This window comes from Tachyglossus aculeatus, chromosome X1 (assembly GCF_015852505.1).
Source record: "Tachyglossus aculeatus isolate mTacAcu1 chromosome X1, mTacAcu1.pri, whole genome shotgun sequence".
NCBI classification, from domain to species: Eukaryota; Metazoa; Chordata; class Mammalia; order Monotremata; family Tachyglossidae; genus Tachyglossus; species Tachyglossus aculeatus.
The window spans coordinates 104537887-104545343 of NC_052101.1; the positions used below are offsets into that span (position 1 = coordinate 104537887).

General features: G+C 44.6%; 1 non-coding gene across 1 annotated transcript; it reads left to right on the forward strand.

Moving 5' to 3' along the window:
- Positions 1 to 6774: 6774 nt before the first annotated feature.
- On the forward strand, positions 6775 to 6912 carry LOC119920371. Its single transcript, XR_005448122.1, has one exon. It is a non-coding gene; the product is annotated as a small nucleolar RNA SNORA7 (small nucleolar RNA).
- The last annotated feature ends 545 nt before the right edge of the window (positions 6913 to 7457 follow it).

Sequence of the window (7457 nt, forward strand, 5' to 3'; positions counted from 1 at the left end):
CCTGTGGAACTCACAGTCTAGGAGAGAAAACAAGCATTGAATCCCCCTTTTGCAGGTGAGAAAACTGAGGTACAGAAAAGTTGTGCCTTGCCTAAAGTCACAGAGCAAGTAAGTGGCAGAGCTGGGATTAAACCCCAGATCCTCTGATTCCTAGGCATGTGCACTTTCCACTAAGCCATGCTGCTTCCAGACACTGCAATAAATTAACACTGTGTTTTTGTAAAATATTAAAGGTGATTTGATCAGATTCAAATGAATTTCATGAATTTGATTCATTTTATTAAGTGGTATTAATGACACCTATTCAATTCCATATTATGGAAGATTTTATTTAATTATTTTGGAGTGAAAATAAGGCACCCTTAACAATAAAGCAAGTAACAGTTCTTCTGTCTTAGAGGATCACTTATCTGTGAAATATATTTAGCTATGAAAGTACATTTTTATAAATGTACAGAAGGCAGGCAGCATGGTCTAGTGGAAAGAATACTAGCCAGGGAGTCAGAAGACCCAAGTTCTAGTTCTAGCATTGGCCTGTTGTGTGACCCTGAGCAAGTCACTTAACTTCTCTGGGCCTCAGTGTCCTCATCTGTAAAAATGAGAGCAAGTTAGATTGCTATCTCTATGTGGGACAGAGACCATCCAATTGAGAACCTTGGATCTAGCCCAGCATTTAGCACATCTTGAATGCCATAAAACTATAATTATTATTACTTTATTCAAGGATGTTATTTGAAATTCAAGGAAGATATTGTGTGGATTAATATTATGTGCCACCATCTGACTGGCAAACTCAAACACAATCAACTCTTGGTAACACAGAAATAAATGTTGTCACTGAATTTTGCTTTCTGGACAGCCCATTGTCCAGTGAAACAAGGTTTGACAAAGAGATAGCAGTAGAAGTAATAATAGTTTTAAGTGTCTACTTGTGGAAAACACCTGTGCTAAGTGCTGGAAAAGACATACACAGTTGAGATCGAGACATAGTCCCTGGTCCCCGGAAGATGAAGGAACGTGGTGGGGGAGGGAACAGATGCATATGGAATGTGGAAACAAAAATAGAAAAGACAAGGATGGTGATAAATAAGGCAGGAATAGTGGGGCTTCTGACACTTCCTGACGGAGATTAACAGTCACAGATGTCACAGCTGTAGCCATGGGGACAGCCTAACATTTGAGAAGGCCTCATTTATGAGTCCTTCCCGGGCTGAAGCAAGTGGCATGGGGTTGCAACAGCTTCTCCGCTGCATGGTGGGCATCAGAGGTTGGGGGTAAGGGGAAGTGTAGAGGTTTAACACTGCTTGACTCATTTAATAATAAAATAATAATGGTATTCATTAAGCGCTAAGTGCCAAGCACTGTTCTAAGCACTGGGATAGACACAAGTTAATCAGGTCCCACATGGGGCTTACAGTCTTAATCCCCATTTTACAGATGAGGTAACAGGCACAGAGAAGTTAAGTGACTTGCCCAAAGTCACAGAGCTGACAAGTGGCAGAGCTGGGATTAGAATCCATGAGCTCCGACTCCCAAGCCCATGCTCTTTCTACTAAGCTACGCTGCTTCTCAACTTCTCAGAGTCATTTCTGGGCTGTAAGACTAAATCAAGGCTAGTATTGACAGATCATGGTTCTACTTGGTTCTATAGCCCAAACTTCTTGAAAACTATGAAGCTCAGACCTTCCATATATTCTATATCTGACTTCTGGGCAGTTTCACTAATGCCACCTATGTGTTGTACTTAAGAGCAAGCAGCAAGACAGAATCCCTAACAATGCACTCTTGAAACATAGTCACTCATCAGCATTAATTCAGTGCACCTTAGCAGGGAGGAACTTGTGAGGGAAGTAGATAAAAGCAGAATACCTCAATAACTGCTCTCTGGTGAGTTGGAATGGGGAAGGGGACAAAAAATAATGATGCAATGAAACAAGATCTCAGATAATAATAATAACGCTGGTATTTGTTAAGTGCTTACTATGTGCCAGGCACTGTACTAAGTGCTGGGGTGGATACAAGCAAATCGGGTTGGATACAGTCCCTGTCCACGTAGGGCTCACACTTTCAATCCCCATTTTACAGATGAGGTAACAAGCACATTTTAGTATTGGCCTGTGACTTGCCCAAGGTCACACAGCAGACAAGTGGCAGAGTGGGGATTAGAATCCATGACCTTCTGATTCCCAGGTCCGTGCTCTATCCATTACGCCATATATGAAATAGCAGTTGACTGATGAAAAGCAGCAGCAGAAGGTAGACTAGTGCAGCAATTAGAAAAACGGTGTCTCTCAGAGACAAGACTTTGAGACAAACTAAGCACAAAGAGGCAGAATTAGAGATGGTGGTAGTAGATAGAAAGCAGGATAAAGCAGCTTGTATACATACATCTTTACTACCCACAATTTTGCAAGTATTGTCAGTAACACACAATGTGAGCCCCACATGGGACAACCTGTTTTGCCTGTATCCACCGCAGTGCTTAGAACAGTGCCTGGCACATAGTAAGCGCTTAACAAATACCATAATTGTTATTATTAATATGCAGATAATAATAATAATGACGGTACTTGTTAAGCGCTTACTATGTGCCAAGCACTGTTCTAAGCTCTGGGGTAGATACAGGTAATCACGTTGTCCCACATGGGGCTCACAGTCTTAATCTTAGAGAAGCAGCATGGCTCAGTGGAAAGAGCATGAGTTTTGGAGTCAGAGGTCATGGATTCAAATCCCAGCTCTGCCAATTGTCAGCTGTGTAACTTCAGACAAGTGACTTCACTTCTCTGTGCCTCAGTTACCTCATCTGTAAAATGGGGATTAAGACTGTGAGCCCCCTGTGGGACAACCTGATCAGCTTGTAACCTCCCCAGCACTTAGAACAGTGCTTTGCAAATGCTTAATAAATGCCATTATTATTACTAATCCCCATTTTACAGATGAGGTAACAGGCACAGAGAAGTTAAGTGACTTGCCCAAAATCACACAGCTGACAAGTGGCAGAGACGGGATTAGAACCCATGTCCTCTGACTCCCAAGCCTGTGCTCTTTCCACTAAGCCACAAAAACACTTACTATGTGCCAAGCACTGTTCTAGGTGCTGGGGTGGATACAAGGAAATCAGGTTGTCCCACATGAGGCTCAGAGTCCTCATTCCCATTTTACAGATGAGGGAACCAAGGCACAAAGAAGTGAAGTGATTTGCCCAAGGTCACACAGCAGACATTCATTGTCATATTTATTGAGCACTTACCGTGTGCAGAGCACTGTACTAAGCACTTGGGAAGTACAAGTTGGCAACATATAGAGACAGTCCCTACCCAACAATGGGCTCACAGTCTAGAAGGGGGAGACAGACAACAAAACATGTAGTCAGGTGTCAAAATCATCAAAAAAAAAAGAATTAAAGCTATATGCATATCATTAACAAAATAAATAGAATAGCAAATATGTACAAGTAAAATAGAGTAATAAATCTGTACAAATATATATACAAGTGCTGTGGGGAGGGGAAGAGGAGAGGAAAACGGGGCTCAGTCTGGGAAGGCCTCCTGGAGGAGGTGAGCTCTCAGTAGGGCTTTGAAGGGAGGGAGAGAGATAGCTTGGCGGATGTGTGGAGGGAGGGCAGTCCAGGCCAGGGGAAGGATGTGGGCAAGGGGTCAACGGCGGGACAGGCAAGAACGAGGTACAGTGAGGAGGTTAGCAGTAGAGGAGCGGAGGGTGAGGGCTGGGCTGTAGAAGGAGAGAAGGGAGGTGAGGTAGGAGGGGGTGAGGTGACAGAGAGCCTTTAAGATGAGAGTGAGGAGTTTTTGCTTGATTCGTAGGTTGACAGGCAGCCACTAGAGATTTTTGAGGAGGGGAGTAACATGCCCAGAGCATTTTCTGCACAAAGATGATCAGGGCAGCAGAGTGAAGTATAGACTGAAAAGGGGAGAGACAGGAGGATGGGAGATCAGAGAGGAGGCTGTTGCAGTAATCCAGTTGGAATAGGATGAGAGATTGAACCAGCAAGACAGCGGTTTGGATGGAGAGGAAAGGGCGGATCTTGGTGATGTTGTGGAGGTGAGACTGGCAGGTTTCGGTGACAGAATGGATGTGTGGGGTGAACAAGAAAGCGGAGTAGAGGATGACACCAAGGTTGCGGGCTTGTGAGATGGGAAGGATGGTAGTGCCATCTACAATAACAGGAAAGTCAGGGAGAGGGCAGGGTTTGGGAGGGAACATAAGGAGTTCAGCCTTGGACATACTGAGTTTTAGATGGCAGGCAGACATCCAGATGGAGATGTCCTGACATCTCCACCAGACAAGTGGCAGAGTAGGATTAGAACCCATGCCCTCTGACTCCCATGCCCGTGCTCTTGCCACTAGGTCAATCTGCTTCTCATTAATTCTCACCATCAATAGCATTATCTATAAACCCTGAAAGGTAGATTTCTGAGTATGTCCTAATAATCAGCAAATTGCTGTGCAAAAATTGGCATTGTTTTTATCTGACAAGTCAGGCTTAAAATGGATGTAACCCAATGGCACAGACAATGCTCATGGATGCAGTCATGATGCAGCTATTACAGCCTCTGCTACTGCAATTTTGCAATCCTGTGCTAGATTGTAAATTCTTTGAGAGTGGGATCATGTCTACTAAATCTGTTGTGCTCTCCCAAGCACTTAGAATAGTGTTCTACTCACAATATGTCCAATTAATCAATCAATTATATTCATTGAGTGCTTACTGTGTACACAGCACTGTACTGAGGACTTGGGAGAGTCTAATGCAACAGAGTTGGTAGGCAAGTTCCCTGCCCATAACGAGCTTACGGTCTAGAAGGGGAGAGAGGTATTAATAGAAATAAATAAGCTTGAGTCTGGGGAGGGTAGAGGGATATAATAATGAATATGGTATTTGTTAAGCACTTACTATATGCCAGGCACTGCACTAAGTGCTGGGGTGGATACAAGAAAATCCAGTTGGACACAGTCCGTGTCCCAAAAAGGGCTCACATTCTTCATCCCCATTTTGCGGATGAGGTAACTGAGGTGAAGTGGTTTGCCCAAGGCCACACAGCAAAGTGGCAGAGCCAGGATTAGAACACATGACCTTCTGACTCCCAGACCCGTGCTCTATCCACTATGCCATCCACTACGTAGGTGGCAGGTGTGAAGGACCCTACCAAGGAGTGGATACTAATAATAATGGCATTTATTAAGCACTTACTATGTGCAAAGCACTGTTCTAAGCGCTGGGGAGGTTACAAGGTGATCAGGTTGTCCCACAGGGGGCTTACAGTCTTAATCCCCATTTTACAGCTGAGGGAACTGAGGCACAGAGAAGTTAAGTGACTTGCCCAAAGTCACACAGCTGACAATTGGCAGAGCTGGGATTTGAACCCATGACCTCTGACTCCAAAGCCCGTGCTCTTTCCACTGAGCTACGCTGCTTCTCAGCATGGCCGAGGGTCGAGGAGGAAGGATAAGGAAAGATTTGGGAGGGGCAAACACTCCCCAACCTTGGACCCCTCCCAGCTAGCTCTGCATCCCTTGAGAGTGTTGTCTTGAGTTTGTGTGCCTGTGAACACCTGAGAATGTCTTGACTTTGGGGGAGTGGAGCATCGGTGTGTGGATGAAGGTGAGAGGGATAAATGCTATTAATTGATTGAGCTTCCATCTCTGCTAACAACTAATAATAATGTTGCTATTTATTAATCACTTACTATGTTCCAAGAACTGAGGTAAGCACGGGGGTACGTAATAATCAACTTACTCGATCTCATGTATTTCACAGCCAATGCTTGCTCACATCCTCCCTCAAGTCCGGAGCTCCCCCTTCACATATGACAGATCACCACCCCTCCCCATCTTCCAAGTCTTATTAAAATGACATCACCTCCAGGAAGCCTTCCTTGAGTAACCTCTCATCTCCTTATTTTTTCTACCTCCCTTCTGTGTTGTCTGTGCACTTGGGTCTGTACCCCTTAAGCACTTTGATACTCTACCTCCATCATCAGCATTTAAGTACCTATTCTTATATTCTGCTCCTTCTGTTATATGTAATTTATTTTATTTCCTGCCTCCCCCACTGTCTCCTTGAGGGTGAGGATCAAGTCTACCAACAATATTGTTCATTCATTAATTCATTCAATCATATTTTTTGAGCGCTTACTGTGTGTAGAGCACTGTATTAAACACTTGGAAAGTACAAATCAGCAACACATAGAGAGGGCCCCTACCGAACAACAGGCTCACAGTCTAGAAGGGGGAGACAGACAACAAAACAATAGACGGGTGTCGATACCATCAGAATAAATAGAATTATAGCTATATACACATCATTAATAAAATAGAGTAATAAATATGTACACATATACACAAATGCTGTGGGGAGGGAAAGAGGGTAGGGGAGGAGGAGCAGAGGAAAAGTGGGGGCTCAGTCTGGGAAGGCCTCAAGACTCTCAGTAGGGCTTTGAAGGGAGGAAGAAAGCTAGTTTGGCAGCTGGGAGGTCATTCCAGGCCAGAGGTAGGATGTGGGCCAGGGGTCGACGGCAGGACAGGTGATAACTAGGCACAGTGAGGAGGTTAGCGGCAGGGGAGCGGAGTGTGTGGGCTGGACTGTAGAAGGAAAGAAGGGAAGTGAGGTAGGAGGGGGCAAGGTGATGTGGAGCTTTGAAGCTGATAGTGAGTTTTTGCTTCATGTGAAGGTTGATAGGCAACCACTGGAGATTTTTGAGGAGGGGAGTGACATGCCCAGAACATTTCTGTATTGTATTGTACTTTTCCAAGTCCCCCCTCTCAGGGTCGCACCTGGATAGTTTCCAGTACTCTACTAGTCTCGGCTAAGGGAGGGAGAGTCAAGCAGAGGCATAACCATTCCATTCCTAGCTTAGGCAGTGGCTAGAGAGTGGAAGGCAATCTGCTACAAGTCAAAACTCACCCAAGCTGGGCAGCAGCGACATGGGAGAGAGTCAACGGCAGAGACTCAAGTTTACTGTGCGGAAGGAGGCAATGGTAAACCAATTCCGGACTTTTACCAAGAAAGCTCTATGGACACGCTACCAGAATGACTGCAGATGGAGAGCAGGGTGTTCTGGGAGAGATGAGTCCGTGGTGTCGCTATAGGTCGGAAACTAGACAGCATAAGACAAGATAAGACTTTTCCAAGTGCTTAGTACAGTGCTCTGAACATAAGTGATCAACAAATGCCATTGAATGATATTAAACACAGTACTTGTCCCACACAAAACTCATATCCTAAGAGGTAAAGAAAATATTTTATGCCCATTTTACAGATTAGGAACTTGGGGCACAGAGAGATTAAGTGACTTGTCTGGAGTCAAACAGTAGTTCGATAGCAGAGATAGATCTAGAACCCTGGTCTTCTGACTCCCAGACCAGTGTTCATTATTCCATTAGAACATAGTGCCCCTGACCATGTCCCTGATGCGCTAAGGGAGGTATAAACAGTAATA